The 24,276-nt window shown below is 37.0% G+C and overlaps 1 long non-coding RNA gene across 3 annotated transcripts; it reads right to left on the bottom strand.

Moving 5' to 3' along the window:
* Positions 1 to 537: 537 nt before the first annotated feature.
* LOC114230104 (uncharacterized) lies at positions 538 to 24,001 on the bottom strand. 3 transcript variants are annotated; one of them, XR_008555680.1, is made up of 7 exons: positions 23,935 to 24,001; positions 21,808 to 21,914; positions 13,558 to 13,781; positions 11,323 to 11,419; positions 9,035 to 9,106; positions 2,187 to 2,246; positions 538 to 707 (listed from the first exon to the last, which is right to left on the bottom strand). It is a non-coding gene; the product is annotated as an uncharacterized LOC114230104 (long non-coding RNA). The 3 variants fall into 3 exon arrangements; XR_008555681.1 differs by lacking the exon at positions 13,558 to 13,781 and adding an exon at positions 13,440 to 13,502; XR_003615949.2 differs by lacking the exon at positions 13,558 to 13,781.
* Positions 24,002 to 24,276: the final 275 nt, after the last annotated feature.

The raw sequence follows: 24,276 nt of genomic DNA, 5'->3' as shown, positions 1-24,276 counted from the left end.
GTTAGCTGTTGCTATTATTCCCTCTCCTTCTCACGGTTTAAAGGTGGGAAACGAGCAAACTGCTGTGATTTATGCGTTCACAATCTAAACCAAGAAAAAATTTGGAGACATTAATTCTATGAAATCATCAAATTCTTAACTTGTGATAGTAGATTTATTTTATTTATATTTTATATCTTTGTAAAATTAAATGAATTTTAAATGTTAAAATAGGAAAATATTATAAAGATATATGCATTAAGAAAAAGGAAGGTGAAAAATAATCATATATATTATGGGCTATTGAATGTTTTCTAGGTATTTTGTTGCTTTAGGTAATAGTAGTTAAAGACAATTGAAATACTCTTGAAATGTTGGTCTCATTATAATGAAAGTGAATGCCCATCAAGTAAACATAAAAAGGTGGATTATTGGTGGCTTTTTGTTGTTGTTCAATTCCTGGAAAGCGTAATTGATATAAAATTTTCATATGTATAATATGTGAGATATAATTTTTAAATATATTTTATTGATTTTTTACAGAGAGGAAGGGAAAGAGATAGAGAGTTAGAAACATCGACGAGAGAGAGCCATCGATCAGCTGCCTCCTGCACGCCCCCCACCGGGGATGTGCCCGCAACCAACGTACGTGCCCTTGACCGGAATCGAACCCGGGACCCCTCAGTCCGCAGGCTGATGCTGTATCCACTGAGCCAAACCAGCCTCGGCTGTAAGATATAATTTTTAAATTTACAAAATATTCATAATAATGTCTTACTTTAGGTATCACTTTAAATGTACATACTGCCCAACGAAAGTCACCAAAATACACATATCAAAATTTAATTTATTAGAAAAACCCAAATCATTTTTTTTTAATTTTATTGCGTTTTTTACAGAGTGGAAGAGAGAGGGATAGAGAGTTAGAAACATCAATGAGAGAGAAATATTGATCAGCTGCCTCTCGCACACCCTCTACTGGGGATGTGCCCGCAACCAAGGTACATGCCCTTGACCGGAATCAAACCTGGGACCCTTCAGTCCACTGGCTGATGCTCTATCCACTGAGCCAAACCAGTTAGGGCCCAAATCATTTTTTAAGAAACACCAGAAAGTATAAGATAAGCTTAAAGCATATTTACATAATATTATAGCTTTCTATGATACCTTCATTTATCCCCTCTGCTATGGCATGTGCCTAATCGATATTTGCTGGATCAATGAATGACTTTAGCAAATGTGTTTCATATTAGGTACCATATTTGACTTCTAAAATTGGAAACCGGGGTTCTGGATGAAAGAAGATGAAGGGATTAGCCAAAGAATTTATTTGCATGACACATACACAAAGCCTACAGGGAGGTGATGGCCAGAGGGAAGAAAGGGTGGGGACTGGGTGGAGAAGGGCAAAAGAGGTAGGGATGGAAACTTTTTTTTTTTTAAATAAAATTGGAAAGCAATGCTATCTACAATATTTTGATATAATTTGCTTTCCTCTGGGTAAAAGACACATGAAATTAAACTTTAGTTTTTCCTGTGTGCACTAACAGTTTCTACTGTGAAAATAACATTTTTGCCCTCAAACGAATTTCTTATTCAACACGAAAACCCATTTATATTTTGGTCTTTAAGTATATGGGAGTTTTTCATTCTAGTTGCCAGGCTTTTTGATTTGTTAATTCAGATCTTTCAAGAATTTTCCCAACAAAATGTAAACCATTAACATGTTTACTTATGTCTGTTTTCAGATGTAAGGTATATAGAAAAGCCTTATATTTTGTTAGTTTCTAAATTATTAAAAGCATATTGTCTTACATTCTGAAAATTCTGCAATACAAGCCCATATTTTGGAAAATATTGATGAAAAACACCTACCTTGTAAATATTTAATTTAGAAAGCATAAATACCCAGTACCTTTAACAACAAAACAACCTGTACCTCTACCTTAGCACCTTAGACAAAGCACCCGCCAAATCTTCTGCAAATCGTCAAACTTCAAAAGCCTTATTTGGGGTGAAACTGGATTGCCAGATGAAGTCTAACTTCTGTCTGGGTTTATGCTACTATTTTTCCTTGGAAATTTACAGCATACTTAACATTACCGAGAGAGACATATAAGTTCAGTATTGACAGCAACTCCTCTTTTATCAACTCATCAACATAGTAACTAAGAATCTATTTTCTAAAATCATGCTGTCTGGCTCACATTCTGCTCTTCCTAGAATTTGGCAAGTCGCGTTACTTCCATGTGCCGCGGTTTCCTTATCTGGGAAATAATAATGATAACAGTTAGTAGCTATATTTATTTGGGATCTTTTATGCATCAGTAAGTATTCTCAAAGCAATGCAGCAATCAGTGAAAAAGATGCAGTAAATTGTATACTGTTAACTAAAATGTAGTCTTCTTCTCATCACTGTTAAACTCAGTATGGCCATCTGACATTTTTGTCCTCATAAGATGTAACTGGAAGTGGCATGTGTCACTTTAGAAACTTTAAGCTCCAGTGAGCACTTTATCATACTTACTTTTCTCAACCTTAGTAATCATGGAAGCATGTTTGGAGATAATTCCCTTGATTCCTGGATTCCTGAGTGACTACATTGCATAGAACTTCCTATAGATTAATGATGTACATATTACATGAGTAAAAAAACCACAAAACTTTATTGTTTCAGGTTGTGAAATTTGGAGTGTTTTGCTACTGCAGCTTAATTTATCCTATCCTGACTGTTAAAACAAAGATCTGTCATTGAGGAGCACTCATTTTAGTGGAAAAGAGACAATCCTATATAATAAAACCCTAATATGCAAATCAACCGAAAGGCGGAACGACTGGTCACAGAGAGAGGCAACTGGTGGCGATGGGGGGTGGGGCTGGCCAGCGGGCAGCGCCAGGCCACCAGCCAAGGTGGTGCCAGCAGCCCCCCCCCCCACAATCACCCCGCCCGCTGGTCACCCCACAGATGGCCCTGATCGCCGGCCAGGCCTAGGGGCCCTACCCTATATATTGGAAGCAGTCTCTTAGATTTAAAAATTAAAACCTGGCAAGGCTACTCTAACACTGAAAAACACAGGATGATGCAGCAATGACATGCATGGACTCTGGCTTGCACATTTTGTGGTCAGCCCTGATTCTGACACTTATAACTATGTGACAAAGCCAATTACTTAACTTCTCTCTGCTTTAGTTTTTCCACCCATAAGATGGGGAAAATGGTACTACTGCCTCAGAAGGATCATGTTATGTACTACTTTTTATAATCAGGGCAAAAAAGAAAAAATGTAGCTACCCATACAACAGCAAGATACCTTTCACCTGTATGAAAAGTATGGTCACTGGTGCATGCAGCATCCTGTACTGCGAGAGGGATGACAACTGACAGCTTAGGCCCAACATCCCCCAAGAGGTCCCAGATGGTGAGAGGATGCAGGCTGGGCTGAGGGACCTCCCTCCCCCATGCACGAATTTCGTGCACCTGGCCTCTAGTAGGATAATAAAACATAATAAATAAGTAAAGCACCCAGTGTGACAGAAGGTAATAGCTCTATGGAATTTTTTTTTAAGTGTAAGTAAGGAGTAGGGAGAATCAGAAATAAGGGAGAAAAGAAATAAAGAAGAAGCAGGTTTAAAACTAATTAGGGAAGTCAATTAAATAAAGATCTCTCAACACTTGACTTTCCTGACATATAGTAAGCTCTCAACAAAAGTTTTTTAAATTAATTTTTATATTATCTAGATTTTACATAATGGATTTGTTGACTGTATAGTACTGCTTTTTTATCTTTTTCTTCCCATAATTTATCTTAAAATCGAAGGCAAAGTCTCACATGATAATTAAGAAGTTAGGATGAATAGCATTAAACTCCCAGGTGTCTGAATAGTCCTTATTTAGTTTAAGAGTATACAAATTTTATTAATATTGGGCCTTAAAGCATCAGTACTAAGGGCAAGATTATTTTAATACCACCAAGGAAACCCAAGTGCAGCAAGCTTGTTAATTCACACTACACATTTATCTACTTGGCAGGCACAGCCTATGAGGAAACTTGGCATATTAATGTTGCTATAATGCATCTTTCCTCACCCAACTGTCGATGGGAATGCTGCATGAGAAAGTGAAAACACTGAAAGAGAAACACCTTCACCTAACTTAGGCTGGCTCTTTCTAAACCTGAATCCGAGGGATTTTGTAATATGGAATCATCGTCAAAGTAGTATTTTGAAGGTAAATGCATTTTTGTGAATTAATTAAAGGATTGATTTTCTTTAAGAAAATGATAAAGATAAATCATTTTTACATATCAAAAACAGGAATTTTTCAATTAAAAAATTAGACTTCAAGCTAGAATTCTATTCTCTTTAAGTTTTACCAATCATCTTAGATAAGTTATTCTTCAGGTACTTCTCAATATCAAAATATAGGAAAGGTTTGTTTTCTATCATAAATACTAAGAAGTCCTTGAATTAGAAACCCAAAATATCCCCAAAGATAAGGACAAAATGTTTAACTTATATTTCTAGAAACTTATAACATTGATGTTACTTATTGGAAGGGCACAGTTATGAAAGAAATAACAATAGATACAAGTGTCTTTTTACTCATTACAAATAAAAAGGCCCCACATAATTAATTCATTACATATCAAATCCACATACTCTTCCTATGTGGAAATATGCCATCCCTAACCAGTATTCTTTCCTCTTTGTGATGGAAAACAGCATCTTGGCTCATGTTTTGACTTCCTAATGGAAAAATATAACAGCATCAGGGGAAAAAAGTAAAAGAAAAAAGCATGACCATTTCAATTTTTTTTACTTGCCAGCAGTCTCTTTTCATTTAAGTTTAATCAGTCAAGAGAAGAGCAAATTAATTAAATAGCTGGTCATTTTAGCCATTCAAAGGATCTTTCTAACCTGTTAATAAACTTGACTCACAATAATTGCAACAATCTATATGTTTTTATAAATAAAGTATCTTTATATATTTATTGCTGCAGTTCATTCTAGAATATTTAAATAACAATAGGGCTTCATGAAGGACTACTCTAGTATTTGTTTCTGTTATTAGAAGAATTTTGCTATTGGATTGATAGATGGTGGTAAATTGATTTTAGTAGGTAAATGGATAAACTGTTATCGAGTGTGTTTCCCATTCTAAATGTAAGTAAATGTTGCCCAGGCCTTGATCTTCAGGGGAGGATGTGGTGATTAAGTTCTTATATTAGGCAGCATCTTAGGCATACATTGCCTAATCTTTTTTTCTTTGTGTGTTTATTGATGTTAATTGCCAAATACCTGAGATTTTTGTTTAATAAAATATTTTCCTCCTCTCACTCTTGCCTGTTTTTTAATCACAGATACCACTCTTCTTTCTATGTAAAGTTCTAGACTCCTGTTTATTCAATGGGTTCATGTTTCTTCATTTTCTTTACCCCTCCAGTATGTTGGCAGTAACATTTTAAATGGTTCAAGCACAAATGCACTGCTGCTCTCTGTTACTGACAGCACAATTTTGATCAATACCCATAAAATTAAAATAATGTAAAACAGGAACTGGAAAAGGCCCTTAAAAGGCAGAGAAGTTGCTAAAACCTTTTGCAGCAAGGATTCAGGATCTGGAGAAAGGGCCACACACAAATGGATATACTAGACAAGAAAAACAAATTTAGAAGGTATGGGGAACCAGGTGGAGACCTACTCTCTAGTGGAGTGGCTCCATGAATCTCTGGACCCATAGCTTTTTATTTACTAGAATATACATTTGCCCTTTAGCAAAGCAAACAGACATCAATGGTAAGGCTTGGTAAACAATAAAGGATTATCAGGTTAGGGGATTGCCTTCAGCCATTCAGCCAGCAGCAGGGTAATACAATGCTAATTCTCAGCCCTTGCTAAATATCAAAGTCCATCAGCCTTCTGAAGGACTTCTCCCATTTATATGTTAACTACTTGTTGGTCTTTGCCTCCAGCAAGAAATTATTCTTGTTAAGAATGAGAGGAGCATGGAGAAGGAGAAAATATAAGGAAAAAATGCCCTGTAGCAACTCCTATATTCTTGTTTTCATGATGAGCTTATTACATGTAATTCACCTCAAGACAACTATATTTCATAGAAAATTACAGTCTGCCTTAAGATTTGTCAGAGTAATACCAAGATATTGCAGTAATCCGTAGATCAATGGATAGCAAATATTTAACTTTAGAGAGAAAAAAATCAAAACTAAATTCTTAACAACCTTATTCAGAGCCTCCATCTGAAAAGCCTCTGAAGCAATGGAATTGAGACTGGATTCACCAAGAACATTTAAATAACAAAGACCTTTTCCTCAAATACAGTACGCTCTACGGGGTCTGATAAATTTCCACAAGTTTATAGTCTTTTAGAAATGCCGGCTGAAGAGTTTAGTTCTATCCTTGTTAGAGGAGGGCAGGCCTGTCAAATCTTTACTAAAGTTTCAAATAAAGATTTCACTCTTGCTTAAGGGTTTAAAGGCCAAACTTTTCTCAAGAAAAAGTTTTTATAAGAATCCTAAAACACAAATCAGAAAGAATATATGAACCCCTGTGTTCATAGCAGCATTATTTACAACTAGAGGCCCAGTGCACAAAATTCGTGCATGGGGGAGAAGTGTCCTTCAGCCCAGCCTGCACCCTCTTCAATATGGGACCCCTCAAGGGATTGGGCCTAAATGGGCAGTCGGACATGCCTCTCACAATCCAGGACGGCTGGCTCCCAACCGCTCGCCTGCCTGCCTGCCTGATTACCCCTAACCACTCCTCTGCCAGCCTGATCAATGCCTAACTGCTCCCCTGTCAGCCAAATTGCCCCTAACTGCCCTCCCCTGCCGGCCTGATCACCCCCAACTTCCCTCCCCTGCAGGCCTGGTCACCCCCCAACTGCCCTCCCCTGCAGGCCTGGTTGCTCCTAACTGCCCTCCCCTGAAGGCCTGGTCCCCCCCAACTACCCTCCCCTGCTGGCCTGGTCACCCCTAACTTCCTTCCCTTGCCAGCCTGGTCGCCCCAAACTGCCCTCCCCTACCGGCCTGATTGCCTCTAACTGTTTCCCCTGCTAGCCCGGTCACCCCTAACTGCCCTCCCTTGCAGGCCTGGTCACCCCCAACTGCCCTCCCCTGCAGGCCTAGTTGCCCCTAACTGCCCTCCCCTGCTGGCCTGATTGCCCACAACTGCCCTCCCCTGCTGGCCATCTTGTGGCAGCCATCTTGTGTCCACATGGGGGTGGCCATCTTTGACCACATGGGGGCGGCCATATTGTGTTGGAGTGATGGTCAATTTGCATATTACTCTTTTATTAGATAGGTTAGCCAAGATCTGGAAAAAGCCCAAGTGCCCATCAGTAGATGAGTGGATAAAAAAGCTGTGGTACATTTACACTATAGAATACTACACAGCTGATAAAAAAAAAACCAACAGAAAAAAAACACCTCTTACCCTTTGCCACAGTGTGGATGGACATGGAGATTATTATGCTAAACAAAATAAGCCAGTCAGATAAAGACAAATGCCATATGATCTCACTTATATATGGAATCTAATGAAAAAAATAAACTGATGAACAAATAAAACCAGAGATATGGATACATGAAACAGACTGACACATGTCAGAAGGGAGGAGGGTCTGGGGGAATGGATGAAAGAAATGAAGTGATTAGCCAAAGAACATATATGCAGATTCCAGAGACAGGGATAACAGTGTAGTGAATGTCAGAGGGAGGGGAGGGTGGGGGCTGGTTGGAGGGGAACAAAAGGGTGGAAAATGGGAGACATGTGTAATAGTGTCAACAATTTTTAAAAAGTGTTCATATTCAATATAACCTCCATTTTCAAAAGAAATACATTATTGTAAATTTAGCTACTATATAAAAAACTTTCTTAATTTTTAAGTAGTAGTGGGAATGGGTTTTTAGAATCCAGCAACTAAAGTGTAATATTGCTTATTATATCTTCTGAGAAGAAAAACATAGGGAAAAATGATTGCCTAAAAAGGACCGTGAAGGGAAGGGGGAAATCAATGAAAGAGAAAAATACAGATGTCCCCCCCCCCGCACCGCCCCCCCCAAAAAAAAATGTATACATACTTTAACAGCTGATAGCTCAATTTTGAAAATGAAATGTATTTTAATAAACACTGCCTTTATAACTATTCAAAGTGTCTATACACATTTTGGGGGGGATACCCTATAGTTACAATCTATACTAATAAAAGGGTAATACGCTAATTAGACCAGACATCTTCTGAACATCCTTCCAGAAAAAGCCATGGTGGCAGGGGCCGAGGCAGAGGCGGTTAGGGGCAATCAGGCTGGCAGCGGAGGGTGGTTAGGGGGTGATCAGGCCCGCAGAGGAGGGCAGTTAGGGGGCAACCAGGCTGGCAGACAGAGGTGGTTAGGGATGATCAGGCGAGCAGGGGAGCAGTTAAGGGCATCAGGCCCACAGGGAGAGGAGGTTAGGGGTGATCAGGCAGGCAGGCAGTTGAGCAGTTAGGAGCCAGCAGTCCCGGATTGTGAGAAGGATGTCCAACTGCTGGTGTAGGCCCGATCCCACAGGGGTTGGGAGTTGGACATCCCCCGAGGGGTCCTGGATTGGAGAGGGTGCAGGCTGGGCTGAGGGACCCCCTCCCATGCACAAATTTTGTGCACCGGGCCTCTAGTTCATTATATGAAAAGGCAGTCAAAATTAATCTGATACTGCATAATTATCCACAAGTCATATAATACCCCTCCAGGTAAGATCTGGAAAACTATTAAAGTCTGTCCTGTGTCTGAAATGTGCATTCTGGGATCATCAAGAAAAATCTGTCTGCAGAACTGGTTTGAATGAACCTCAAGTGAACAATTGTCTGTTTGAAATGCCTCACCCTTGAAAAATAATTAGTGCTTTAAAAAATGTTTGTTTCCACCTAAACACAGCAACAGACAAAAACCCTAAAGGAGGTCAAACGATGTTTGTACAAATCACAACTATATAAAAATTTTCATTTCAGCCTTTACAGTGAGTCTGCATATATAACCTTGAGGGAATAGGATGTACTTACTTCTAAGCAGGTGTCTCAGAAAAGAGATGGCAGCAGAGCAAAATTTTATAGTCATCCCTGGAGAGGCAATGCCTAAGTATTAAAAAAGCAAAATATATAACATAAAGAGATTGTGTGAATGAAAAGAAAAAAAATGTTTCTATTCACTCCCTTGTCATACCAAGGCTGAAGATAAATATTTTCCTAAAACTCATAATCCAAAGAGAGACATTTATCTCAATGGTACAGATGCTTATCTCTTACATTTGGGGTCCCCTTTGAGGAACCCTTGAGAATTAATACAGCATTCACTTTGTAAATTTAGAAGTCTTATGAGAGCCATGAAGTTCTTTTATATGTATTATTCTATATACACATTAACTTCACAGTTCACTTTTATAAGTAGCTTCCATCCTTCCTCTGCTACCTCACAAACTAAGAAATCATATAAAAATGTACACTTCAAAGAGTCTAATCAAATCTAATTTCAGGAATATGTGATTCTGTAAGATGCAATTATGCTTACTTGGGCAGGTTTATGCAAACCAAGGGAAAATTTCACACTCTACTTTCTGAAAATGTATCAGCTTTTAATTTTAATACCTTTAATTTTAAAGTTACTTCTGGGATTATTCATGATCCTGAAATTTTCTCTAAGGAAAAAACAAAGTATATTATTATCCTAAAATTAAATTCAGTCTTTAATTTAACATACAGTAAAATGTACTTTTTTTATATACAGTTCTATGAAGTTTTACATGCATTGATTTGTGTATCCAACAAGATTGTATCCACAATCAAGATCCAACCTTCAAGTCTCTCATGCTGTCTCTCTGTTGTCACTCCCTCCCTCCATCTTTACCCCTGGAAGCCACTGATCTATTCTCTATCACTATAGTTTTGTCTTTTTTTTCCTGTTTAAAATGTTAGCTTACTGAGGTGTACTTAAAAAAAAAAGTCAGCTACATTGAGATCTAATTGATATAAAAATAACTAGATGTATTTAACATGAACAATTTGATGAGTTTGGACACATGCAAATACATGTGATACCATCACCATAATCAAGGGAATAAACATATCTAACATGATCTAAGATTGCCTCTGTCCCTTTGTCATTTTGTTTATCAATGTGGGAAGAATTGACCTATTTACCATATTGGTCTATGCATACATGCAGACAATATGTCTCCCTTTTTATTTATGCACTAGAGGCCCAATGCATGAAGATTCATGCAAGAATGGGCCTTCCTTGCTCTGGCTGCTGGCACTGCCTTTGCTCTGCCCAGAGCCGCCTTTCCGCCTTCCCATGCTGCCCAGAGGCCCAGAGCAGCAGTACTGAATGCCTGTGTCATCGCCATGGTGACGATGTAAGCATCCCGCCCCGCCACTTGACACCTGTGTATGCAAATTAACCCACCATCTTTGTTGGGTTAATTTGCATACTCACTCGTGATTGGCTGGTGGGCATCACGGAGGTATGGTCAATTTGAATCTTTCTCTTTTATTAGAGTAGATTGGTCTATCTTGATGAATGTCCTAGGTACACTTGAAAAGAGTATGCTGCTGTTTGGGGGTGGAGTGTTCTGTAATGTTAAATAGGTCTGGTGATTGATGGTGTTATTCATTCTACTATATCCTTTCTAATAGTCTGAATACTAGTCCCATATATTTCTTACAGAGTACTATTGAAGTCTCCAACAATAATTGTACATTTGTCTATTTCTCCTTTCAGTTATGGCAGTTTTACTTTATGTATTTTGAATATCTGTTGTTCGTTACAGTGTGGGGGTGTTTCCTTATTGAATAATCTTTACATTATATAATATACTTTATTATCTCTTAATTTTCTTTGCTCTGTAGTTTACTTTACTAATATTAATATGGCCACACCAATTTTCTTTTGGTTAATATTTACATAGTGTGACTTTTTCTATTCTTTTACTTTTAACCTATCTACATCATTATATTTGAAGTTAGTTTCTTGTAAGCACCATATAGTTGGATCATTTTTTAAATTATCTCTGTATTTTAATTGGTTCCATTTTAATGTAATTGCTGATAGTTTTACATTCAGGTTTATTATATATAGTTTTATATTGCTCCCACTGTTTTATGAAACTTATCCCCCCTTTTCTGACTCCTTTATCTCACAGTCTACTCAGAATCTGTATTTTAGTACTTCAAGTACAATATATAAATGTTATCACTCTGTATGCCATATATATATTCTGTTTCATACATATACATTAACATGTTAAATATCACCTTCTTATGGTATAGTTATCATATAAATTACACCTACTTACATAGAAAATCAGATGAGGCCATAGAAATGGCAAAATCCAGGCCTTTTGGTTCTCTGCCAGATTTTTAGAGGATCCCACTCTCATTCAGGTTTGACTGCTGATAAACAGACATGGGAAAGGACAATGCTGAGTAGGTCAGGAGCCTTTTCAAATAGCTAAGAAGCATTTGGAATAAGATCAATCAGGTAACATTGAGAGGATCTTGAAGACTAAGCAATGCTGTCTAAGCAATCACCCATGTTTCAAGCTTGTTCAGGATCAGAGATACGTTTTGGAGATTAATCTGGCAAAGTGTATGATGTGGAGGGATGCGGAAGACAAGAGGCCAGAAAATTTGCAGGCTGGTGCGTGAGAGAAGGCACTTTTAGATTTTCAAAATGTATTTTAGCCTTCTAAAAATTAGTGAGGCTGCTTGGCAGTTGCATTAGTTACTGATAAAACTGATTAAATCCCAGAAGCATTTTTTTAAAGGATTAAAGGAAGTGAAGTTGGAATTTAGGACCAAATGAAAGTAACTACAGTTTTTCAAAAAATCATTTCCAAAGAGCCGTTCAGTTAATTTAAGAAACACTCTGATGCATCCCTGGCTAAAACTCTAATATTTCTTATAAGAAGTGTCATTTCTAAAGTGTAATTGCTTAACACATTGCTAAAACAGTAATGGAAGAATTTTAGAGCATCCTCAAAGGACATGGAATAAACAGTCAGTTGTGAGTCAGGGTATTGCTGTGCAGCCCATTAGACAGCACTGCCCTCTGCAGTTCTATTAACTGATCCTGTGAAACTTACTATAAACCCATGCTTGAAACCATTAAGATATTTTGTCATTTAATTTAGTATAGTTAACCAAGAATAACACTACTGAAGTCTCCAAACTACATCTGTACAGAAAGGATTATTTATAATTATGAAAAGATTGTAAGAGATACAGGACTGAAAAGGACAAACCCGGTTTTAATTAGTGACTATTGTGTAGTGGGTACTTTTCTCAATGAACAAGGTTGATGACTGCCTTCCTGAATTCTTGATGTTCTACTTTATGGAAGAATAGATGCAAACAATAAGGAAATCATCAAACTACTAAATAAAATACTTATAAATTGTGATAATGCCATAAGGTAAACAAACAATCAAAAGAGCCAAAGAATGGTGGATCTCAACAAATGACATAATATTTCATTTGAGACCTAAAGGGTAAGAAGGAACTCAGTATGGGAGGAGTGGGAAAAGTAGATGGGATTGCATGTACTAATGTCCTGGGGCAGAGAAAGAGGGTCCCATGTTCAAAGGTCAGAAGGAAGACAGTGTTACTAAAGGATATTGAACAAATGGACAGTGCTGAAAAACTGAAAAGATCAGCTGAGATAGATCATAAAGGTCCCACCTCTAATAACTGGTAAGGAAATTGAATTTTATTCAAAATGCAATGAGACACTTTTGAAGGGTTTTAAGTAAAAAATATTTTGATAGTGGCTATCTTTTTACAAGATCATTTGTGCTGATCTATGGCAAAAAATCTCCAGAGGGACAAGAGAAGAAAGCAGAGGTCCAAACCGTTTTCAGATAACTTGTGTACAATTTAAAAATCTCATTCTAGTTTAATTCTTTGTGTTATGGGGTTGAAGGAGTTTTAGGGAAGGTAGAGGGTATATTTATTTATAGTAAATCAATTCATAACCTTAAATTAATAAACACCTATCCGGGCATTGCCATTGTTCTCAGCAAAAGAAGATAGTTTATGTGACTAGTTGTAGACTTAAAAATGGAATTAAGGTCATAACGTCGCAGGTTACATTTCAAACAAGAGTTCACAATGATTTATTATCTCCTTTAAAAGGGAAAGGCCCAGCTAGTGCTAATAAGCTTCACTCCACATATCTAACCTGACATTGAAGCATCCATAAATGGTAAACAGTTCCTTTATTGTCCCTGTGCAGTCGGACGTTTGCCTTAACATGCACTATAAATTCCTCTCAGGCCTTAACCAGAAAAATATTCAGAAATCCCATAAATAACTAAGATTTTCCAACCAAGAAGTCCGTCATCATCCATTTCCCAGGATAAATGGCACGTTTATTTCTGATCTAGAATAAGGGAATGGAAGTAAAAGTACTGACTTTTTTTCCAGGAAGTGGAATATGTCAATCCATTCATTTTGAGCCTATCTTCATCCATTTTCCCTAAAATAAAGACAGAGAAAGATAGAGACAGAAACACAGAGAGAATTTTGTTCACCTTAACTTATCTAGAATCTCTTTTATGTCCTTGAATACATTGTAGCAGTATTATCCATGCTACAGTTCCACAGAGGGAGAAATTTGTTTTCCATACAAAGTGACACAAACATTGTAGTTACTGGCTACAGCATTAAAGAACAAGTGTTTCTGAAGATGAATTAGCTGCCCTAGTACTTCGAAATTATTTGGATTTCTTAGTCCAGGCTTTCCGATTCCAAACACCTATATAAAAACAAAATCATGAAGGCAATATTAATAGACTGGTTAAGAACCGTCCAACTGATGACAGAATCTGTTGGTTCAAATTGCTAAATGAGCTTAATACTATATTGATAATATTCCCTTTAGGTGGATGCACACCATTATCTACTTCAATCTCTAACGCATCTGCTATGCTTTATTTATTTTTCTTTTTAAATGAATATAAATAACAGAAGGCCAACATGCATGTGATACCTTTTCTGCAGCAATGAATTCAAATGTGGCTCTATGAATATAAGTTCACTTACCAAATGTGTGTGTCGGGGGAAGGGAAGGTTAGGTTAACAGTTCCCGAGTCTGAGTAATGCTAAAAATTTAAGGGATATGTGAAACCTACCAAACCAATACTTGTACTGATTTACATTCTTCTCAGCAGTAAAAATAGAAAAATTATTTAGCCCTAGTTTTGAATTAGGGATTATTAAGACTGGAGGATTGCCGAAACCGGTTTGGCTCAGTGGATAGAGCATCGGCCTGCGGACTGGAAGGTCCCAGGTTCTATTCCGGTCAAGGGCATATACCTTGGTTGCGGACACATCCCCAGTAGGGGGTGTGCAGGAGGCAGCTGGTCGATGTTTCTCTCTCATTGACGTTTCTAGCTCTCTATCCCTCTCCCTTCCTCCCTGTAAAAATCAATAAAATATATTAAAAAAAAAAAAGAAAGAAAAAAGACTGGAGGATAAGTGAATGCTCTTGATGGTACATGTTTTCTAATGAGATGGATAAACCAGGACAACTCTGTTCAGCGTTCCAAATACTGTATCAGCCAGGCTACCGTCAAGCTTCGGAGACTCTCCTGGCCTAATTAGCAATGCAGTTTCAAAAATTATCTCCTGCTACAGCTTCTGCTGTTAGAAATCAAGGGAAAGTTTTCTGTAAGGCGACAGTTCTTCGCGCTTATATTTCTTCTTTCCCTCCTGCCTAAAGAATTGCATTTTCACACTGTCTTCACAGTTAAGCCTCTTCAGTATAAATGATTCTACATATGCTAATATCTCAATTTCGTTTCCCTTAAAGGTTACCATCAAATGTACCTTAATAGAGGCAAACAAGTACATCGGAATCAGGTCCAATGTAAGCCCACCAGGAAAAATAAATAAATTACATAGAGCTGTGGGTCAGGAGCTCAGTGTTCACTAAGGTGGTGGGTCATGAGGATTCCAAGTATCTTATTCAAATTCATGCAGGATTATAAACTTGGAACTCCAGTGAAGTGACAAAACTCTGTGTATCTTTGCTGGAGTCTATTCATAATTAACATTTATTGAGTACTTTATGAACAGAGGTCTCAAGATCCAGCACATCTCTTGCGTTGTTTCATTTAAACTAACAAGAACCCAGAGAAATTTCTACTTTAACGTCCCCTTTTGTCAAATGAGAAAACATAGGTTTAGAGAATTTTAATAGCTTGTTCAAGGTCATAGGTATTGGAGCAAGCATTGAATCCAAACTGTCCCATTCTGACTCACTCCTCCCTATTTAAACTTTTTAAAAAGTTATTCAGCACCTATTATTATTTCCTGTTATCTTTTGAAGTGACTGGTATTAATATCCTCCCATAATTGAGGAAACAAAGTCTAAGAAAAGAAGAAGAAATGTTTAAAATTGCACAGCAGTCAAGTGCAAGAGCCAGACCTGCACTTTCAAGCCCAGAGTTTGTGTCCTCTAAAATTAAATTATCAGGACTATAACCACAACCTTTAAACATTTGTATCAACTTTACTGAATCTCCCTTAAATGTAGTTTCTTGATTTTTTTAATTTTTATTTTTGTGCAATTTCTAATATAGAAGTTACAGTACATCCTGACTTTCAGGGACTCTTCTATATACACTAGAGGCCCAGTGCATGATTAAATCATGCACATGTAGGGTCCCCTAGGTCTAACCTGCCATCCAGGCCATATCCACTGCCCCACAAAGCCTAGCACACTCCACGGACACTGCTGGCAGCCTGCTCCCCACTTTTGATGGCAGGGGGTCCACTGGTGCCGGAGCGGACAGACACCCAGCTCCCCCGCTTTCGCTTTCGATTGCGGGGGAGCTGGGTGTCTGTCCGCTGGTGCCGGAGTGGACACCCAGCTCTCCACTTTTGATGGTCGGTGGCGGGACGTGGGCTCGCTGCCCCAGAGGCTCCTTCTGTGCCGCAGCACAGCCATGGCGCAGACGCTGAGCTCGCGCCGCCATTGGCGACGCGAGCTCAGTGTCTGCTGGCCCAATTGGCCACCCCGGCCACCCTGAGTCCCGCCCCCCCGCGCCTCCTGGCCAATCATGGGCATAGCAAAGGTACGGTCAGTTTGCATATTACTCTATTATTAGGTAGGATACCTGTGTTCCTGTAAGTGTGTTGTAAACCAGAGGCCAGAATTATTACAGGAGAAGGAAAGGTTAACTCATAAGGGTAGTGGTTTTTTTTTATATATAAGACAACCAGGCAAAGGAGAATAGAAAACCTATATATGTTACTACTGTTCTATCCTTTAATCAGGGGCTTCTATTATATAACACTGCAAATTCTCTTTGCCCTGATGATGGAGGAAGGAGTCAAAGAGTAGAAGGAGGGTCATAGAGCACTGGTTATTGAAATATTCAGGGGCTGACAAGTTTGTGCATATTGTGCCCCAATAATTTTAAGATATTATATGCCCAAGTAGCATAATGATTAAGCATCAACAACAATGTAGAACCATTTGTAATTATAGCACATTTGTAAACACAAAGCTTACTATTTGATTCTGATCACTGCTATCCATTGGCCTCAGCTTTAGAGTCACCATATTCACACAATATTATGCCTGGCTGTGGCATGCACTGAAGATAAGTTCACTCATGTCTCATTTAGCATTATGGAGTTCAAGAGGCTGAAAACTGAAGGCTATATCACACTGTAGTTTGGGTTCTACAAGTCCTCAACATTTCACCAAGCAGACTCCCTCCTACAATAATTGAAACGAGGCGCAGTCAGGTACCAGCTCTGCTGTCTGTATTTCTATTGGCTGCAGTATCAGAAGTACTGATGTCTGAACTCTGGTTTTATGAGTCATGGGGCATTTGTTTTGCTGAGATGGATTGGGTTGAAACAGTGTGTTCCTAGACCCAGCAATTTGCATAGCTAGTACCTAATTTTTTATGTTCTTGATGTTAGCAGAGATAATCCCTTTCTATGCTAGGTCAGTACCTAGAGAGGCAAGAGAGCATAAGGGTTAGGAGCACAGACTTAGCTACATTGCCTGGATTCAAATGCCAGATCTGTGATTTACTAGTGATGTGATGTTGAGTAAGTCACTAGATAAAAATTCCTCATGGGGATTGGAGTATTCATGTATGCAAAACATGTAGAATGATCCCTATGCCATAATACTTACTTTACATCTATATTTTATTGCAATGCTCTTCTGGGAATTCCTGTAAGCTCAGCCCAGAGTCTCTCTCTTCAGCCCTTTCACAAATTGTGTAAGTATCCAAGTCCCAAGCTTAAAACTTATTTTTGTTTAAACTAAATAAAGTAATTTGTGTTATCTTTAGTTGAACCTTGCCTGATACATGGGCCATTCTTTTCCTCTAGAAAACTAGTTACTGAATGACAACAATTCAAGAAATTAGAGAATGTGAGGCAGTGTAAAAGGTAAAGGAACATTCAGCCATTTACTTATAAAGGCAAGTTCAGCATGAATGGAGGATGGGATCCATATCAGTAGAGTAAATTATTTTTTAAAAGTTTGCTAGGAGCTTTGAATATGTTTCCAGCCATGCTTCTTTTGGCACAATTCTTTAAAGCTATTGTCTTCAATAATTCATTTCTCTGACCTTTTTTGTCTTGTTGCTAAATTGGCAGAGGCATCGTCCAGAAAATCCTATTGAAAATCAGATTGCTACAATGAAACTTTCTCTATTAAGTTTATTTATCCTTAGATTAGAGATTTTAGAGGCTCCAAAATCAGCCGTGAGCCCCAGACTCATGCTTCGCTGCATACTTCACATTATCATCTGGATTCAAGAAGCATATTAAACTTTCTAGGAACCTCCTTACTTAGTTTCAACATCTAGTAAATGACAATTCACCCTGCTGCTAGGACTGAAAACCCACGAGCAATCCTTAGCTCCTCTCTTTTCCTCACACCCCAGATACAACTCATCTGACTTTTTTGGCCTGAAACTCAAAATTTGACCAGAATAAGATATTTTTATCACCACACTCTCAGTGAAGCAGTCAGGTTCAGCGTAAGAAATAGATTCACTATGCTTTTTGAGGAGAAAGATTTTAATGAGTAGTAAGTAAGTTCATTAAGTAATTGAATTTTGAAATTTCTAACCCTTTGCTTTCAATGCTCTTTTCCTGGGTCTTGCATGGCCGGATCCCTCACTTCAATGTAAAAAGTTTTCAAATGTCACCTCTGAGAGGCCTTTCTTGAGACTTGAGAGCCCAAGCTAAAGAGCAAACTCTTGCTCTCACCATTTTTGGATTCCTCTCCTTGCATCATTTTTTCAGAACATTTGAAATTGTATTATATATTTATCTATTCAATTGTATCTTTCGTATTTCCCTAACTAGAAAATATGGTGCCATGAGGCTCAGAACACTGTGCTGCTCAGCACTGAATTTCTAGCAGCTAGAGACATCAGTAGGAGCTCGAAAATATTTGTGAAAAGACAAAATTTTCATCCCAACTCCTCTTTGGTTGTCTTAAGGGGCATTGTTCTATTCAAAAGCACTAAAATGTTGGCTTGCTCCACTTTCAGCATCACAGTGTAAATCAGACCATTGACCCTGGCCATATTTTATATCCTTCAGGGTTGTTCTATACATGCTAGTATAATAGCCACCACTGGGTCATGATGAACCAGAAAAGCTCAATATGAAATGCAGTTATTAATTCTGAAAAATCTCATAACATGGACTTACAGCAGTAGAGAATCATCCTAAGAGGACGTACCTACCATTACACTAGAGTTAAAGGAAGAAGTTCTGTACAGAATAGCTCCACTCTATATAAAGACTTGATATCTGTACACACTTTCTTGTGACTTCAAATTCATTGCTAGCTTTCTTTGGCATTACCACAGTTATGAATTCCTTGTATGTAGCTACCATGTTATGTGAGTCTCACCAGGCTAAAAATACGGTACTGGTATTTTCCTTGTGAATTATTTCTTTGACTACTAAAGTAGCAATATGATCTTGAACATTGGGTTACTTCCTGTATTTAATATTTTTAAGTATGTATTTTCTATTATTACCAATTAAAATATTAATTATTAACTACACCAAACCTTTTAATTTTTATACAATAATAATAATTTTATATAATTATTATTAATATATATAATAATAATTATATAAAAATTATTATTACTTATATAATTTTTGAGTTTATTTGTCAATATTATATATCTTAGTTTTTTGAATAGCCCAGGAGATGTTAAACATTTTATTTTACAGATAAAGAAATAGGCTGAAAAGATAAGCTGCTTACACTGGTCCATAAAGGATAATACTAGACTATCTGATAACAATTTTAATATTGTTTCCACTATAAGAAAAAATTAATAGACCTGCCCCAGCTGGGTGGTTTAGTTGGTTGGAGTGTCACCCTGTACATGGAAAAGTTGCCAATTTGATTCCCGGTCAGGGTACATAGCTAGGTTCAATCCAATCAGGGCATATAAGGGAGGCAACCGATGGATGTTTTTCTCTCACATTAATGTCCTCAGGTGAGGATTAAAAAAATCATTGAGCAGAGACACAAAAGATAGGATCCTTATCCTCAACATAGTAAGTCAGTTAGAAAAATAAGATATACACACAGCAGTAATTCAACTGAGTAATAAGGTAAACAGGGGAGAATTGACAGATACCATTTATACAGCTTCCTCTGGTCAACACTGTGGTAGATATTTGACATCAACCTCATTTAATTCTAAAAACAAAGGCAAGAGAAATGCTGTCAGTCCCAATTCACAGCAGAGAGACTGCCTCTAGGTACAAATTCACACAGATGATAAGCACTGGCGCCAGGATTCAAATCCATCTTAGTGGTACAGGACAGCAGGATTTATGCGGGTACACTGAACACCATCGATTCTTTTTATGAACTATGTTTACCAGCTCAGCTCATATCACCACACCTGGCAAAGGTGCACAGCATAGAATTAGTCAAGCAAAAGGAAAAGCAAGATGAAACATGATATGAGTATGAAAAATTTTATTGAGATTGAGTTATGCCTAGATTCTTTGATAGTGAGAGAATTTTGAGAGCCTTCTTGATTTTTAAGGTTTGCGTCTACTATTTGAAAAGATAGCTCTATTTACACAGACTAACCAAGCTGCATCTCTTGTTACAATTTACATTGCTAAGTAATAGTAATGCTGTTTTAAGGATGAAGCTGAACCTAAGTCCCACTTAGAGTGAAAAAATAGTATGATTGATCTGCCATGTATATGAACCAGAATTTAATGTCAGCATTTTATATATTCTGATTTCTGATATCCATTCTAATTAAAAATTCTTTTTAAATCCTATCTATCATAAGCCATGGAATCAAATCTTTCATATTTCATAGTTTATTGTTGAATTTCAGAATTCTATAATAGCTATATTTTTTCTTTTTCATTTTATAACCGTATTTGTTATCCTAAATAGTAATACTTTTTCCAATATGGAAAACATTATTAATAAAAAGGGATTATAACTCTATAAGCAATTGAAACTGAAGCCAAATTATATTTCAGATTATCTGTTAACATTATTTATATATTCTAAAGTACTTTCCATTAGCATGGAAAACAATTGAATTTTTAAATCAGCATTATTTTTTTTACAGTCTTTTAAAGTTACTGACTTTAATGTGTTGCTCTTCCTAAGATTTATCTACATATATAAGAAGTTACAGTAATATAGAGTTTTGATATTAACACAATAAAAATATAGATATATGAAGCTATATCCAGCAGTAAAGAACATTCTCAGGTAAAAGTTTAATTATTTTAGCATCTCAGGAATCTGCTTCTTTAAGCTGAACAGAGAACAGAAAACTTATTACATAAAGCGCAATCTAATTGAGTATGCAGTGTGAATAACTTCATTAAGACTCCCAGGATAAAGACATTATTTTCAAGCAGGGTCAGAGGAATAAATTAGATAATGAAGAAAGTGATTAACTGGAAGTAGTACTCTTAATTTACTTTAATCATAATTCTTGGTAATAAAACCACCCAATCAACAGTATTAATTTCTCATTATCTATTGGGCTGGGAGGGAAAAGCTTATTAAGTAAGAGTTCAGGCATCTAAAGAGTGACAGCTTTTAAGTAACTACTTAACAAATATTTATTCATAACCAACTATATGCAAGGTTCAGTGAAGAATACAAATATTAATAAAACACACTACTTATTCTCAAGAGATTTAAAGTGGCAGCAGAGGCCATAAATTTTAAAAATTAATATAATTTATAACTTTTATACTTAGTTGAATAGTGTCAATAATTGGCACAGCTATAGTTCTGCAGAAAGTCACAAAATGCTTCATGGAAAAGGTTGCTCTTGAAAAGTCCTGGAAACATGAGTAGAATTTAGTCATGGGAAAGAGCCTCCAGATAGAAATAAAAGTATTTACAAGGGTATGTAGGCAGAAAAATATCAGGAAAATCGTAGGATCAATTTGGCTGGTGCCTATACATTTAACCAGAGAATATGGCAAAAGGTGATACTAGAAACATAGTTTTGGTGCATATTATGATGGACACTTTATACCTCTAAATTGTCATTCATTTACAAGGCATTAGGAAGTCAGTAAAAGGTTTTAGGTAATGGACTTGCAATGATAATAATCGTGCTTTAAGATAATGGCAGTTAGGTGGTAGGTAGACTAAAAACAGGGAGTTCTTTTGAGAGGTTATTCTGAAAGGATTAGTACATTTGTAAATTTAATAACAAAATGGTGCTTCCTTAATTACTTTCTTTGTGAAACATGAATTATCAAAAGCTCACCAGCTTTAGCTCTTCTGTGTCACCTTGGATAACATCAGCTACAGGCCATTAGGAATCCAACTCCTAGCTCCTGACCAGGAAGCAGTCATTGCCAATCTGTGCAATCCCTGAGGAAAGGAGAATGTCAACATCTACTTTCATAGTCTTCTTTTAAAATAATTTTGAAATTAAAATAATTTCTTAAATATAATTATGTTACTTGCCTGCTTAAATTATTTCAGAGGCTTCCCACATTTAAATACATTAGCTTGCATTTTCTGGCATATTCTGGTATATACACTGCTCACTTTTCTAGATGCATCTCCCTCAGCATTTCCCCTTTCACTCTGCCCTCTCATACTGTTGTTATTACTTGGTGTTGCTGTTGTATTTTATGAGGATGCACTAAATGCGTATGCGTTGTGTTTTCCATTAGGTGTTTTTTATGCCTGAAATGTTCCTGAAACTCTGCCTGCTGAACCTTCCCTTACCTGCCTAAATTCCCTTCTGAAGGGAATTATTGCTAACTATAATTGCTAACTCTTCTTCTCTGTTTTTTGTAACTTACACATATGTAGAATGATGCATTTATCATATTTCATATTATTTGATATATTACTATATTTCACCCTCCTAGACTATGAGCTCCTTATAGAGTCCACATTTTATGTAACTTTGTATCACTGCTACCTAAAATAAGCCTGGAATTCAGTCAGTAATTGCTTTAAAAAAAAAAAAAAAAGCAGTGAATTATGGGTTGTAGAACTATTCGTGATTTTAGTAATAATTTTAATAACAAGTTTCTTGGTTCATTGTTTTTCTAAGAAAACACTTTCTTCAAGACAAAAGGATATAGCTGAAGGATGTTATCATAAATTGCATTTAGTACACTGAAAGTAGATGCCATATCTTTCTATTCTAAATTTGTTAAGTAAACACATTTGAAGCCTATCATTCCTAAATAACTTGATTATATTTAATAAATATTATCCTATCAAATAAAATATATCTAATGTATAAAGATCATCCAAGCCAGAACAGTTTACTATCAGAATGAAGGCTCTATATTTTCAATGAACTGATCTGACTCCAGTTGATTAAATACAGGTTGTTACTTTCCAGTGAGAACAAATAAGAAAATCCAAATACATCTAGAATATGTTCCCAGTTGTACTCTTAGAAATCTGATCCTAGAACTTATAGTCCCTGAATTAGAGCTGTCTTTCTTGACATGGGCTCTCAATTCTCAATTTCCTAAGAGCTAACATGACGGCATATAATTATTCTGCTTGTGCTACTCTGACACCAAATTCATTCGGTCATAAATAAGGAATTAGCACACGTATGGTTCAATTATATTGATTTATTGTCAGTGACTTTTTAATAAAGAAGTTAGTTACAGTCTATCATGCCTTGATAATTAAAATGTACTTTTGGTTTATTGTTTCTTACTGACATGTGGGAAAACAAGTAAAGTTATAAAAGTTTCTTGCATTGTCTTCTTATTTATTTCTGCTAATCATGAGTCAGTTTCCCTGTACCTAGAGCATTATAAAATCTAGGTAAATATTATCACTATCATTATCACCTCCAACTCCATATATTATTTCTCCACTGCAGCATAATTATGGACAATATTTTCCTAACCTACATCATGGACAGCAAAACATAACTCTTCATTTTGTTTGCCTTTGAGATAAGAAGCACAAATTGGGGGAAATGTGAACACCTTCAAAGGCCATTTTCAGAGTGCATGTATTCTGTTTTTGCACCTACTTCTCTCTCTCTGATACTATCACCCTCTCCCCACACCCAAGTCAGGACATCTAAAGGCCTGCTTTGCCTCCTATCTAATCCTTTACCTCCAGTGAAAGTAAGAAATGGCTTGAGTCCACTTATGTCTTCCAATTTATTAAATATACTTAAGTGTGGATGAGTTTCACTGTATCATCAATCCTGGTCATTTTCATAGTATACCTAGACATGAAAGTATTTCAGTATGAACACTTTCCTTCAAAGAACCAAGTAGGTAGCACTTTTTAGTTGTCCTTGAAATATTATGACCATTTCTATCGCTAATTTGAAATCTAAACCTAATTTATTTTAGAGGAACATTTTGATAGTAAAAATAATGGTTCTGGACATGACCTGGCTGCAGTTACCGGAATATTATTTGCAGAAGTTGCTGGGAGCTGGAAAATGTAGATGCAGTGACCCATGTGCATGCCTACCGTTTCTGGACTCCTGTAACAATCTACTCTAGCCAACCTCTCATTTAATTGTGATGTCACTCTTTAGAACTACCAACCTTCCTTCACCAGCCTTCTTTCCCCTTATGTAAACAGTTACCTTGGCTCCCTCATAAGTTCCCTCAGCCTCAGGTCCAAATACCGAGACCACATTCTGAGAGTTTCTGGATCACCACAATACTGGGTCTGACCAGCCAAACAGCCGGCTAGGCTATCCAAACATCACATCCAAAGAGCCTCT

This window comes from Eptesicus fuscus, chromosome 4, assembly GCF_027574615.1.
Source record: "Eptesicus fuscus isolate TK198812 chromosome 4, DD_ASM_mEF_20220401, whole genome shotgun sequence".
Lineage (NCBI taxonomy): Eukaryota > Metazoa > Chordata > Mammalia > Chiroptera > Vespertilionidae > Eptesicus > Eptesicus fuscus.
This window is presented reverse-complemented; position numbering and strand designations above follow the sequence as displayed.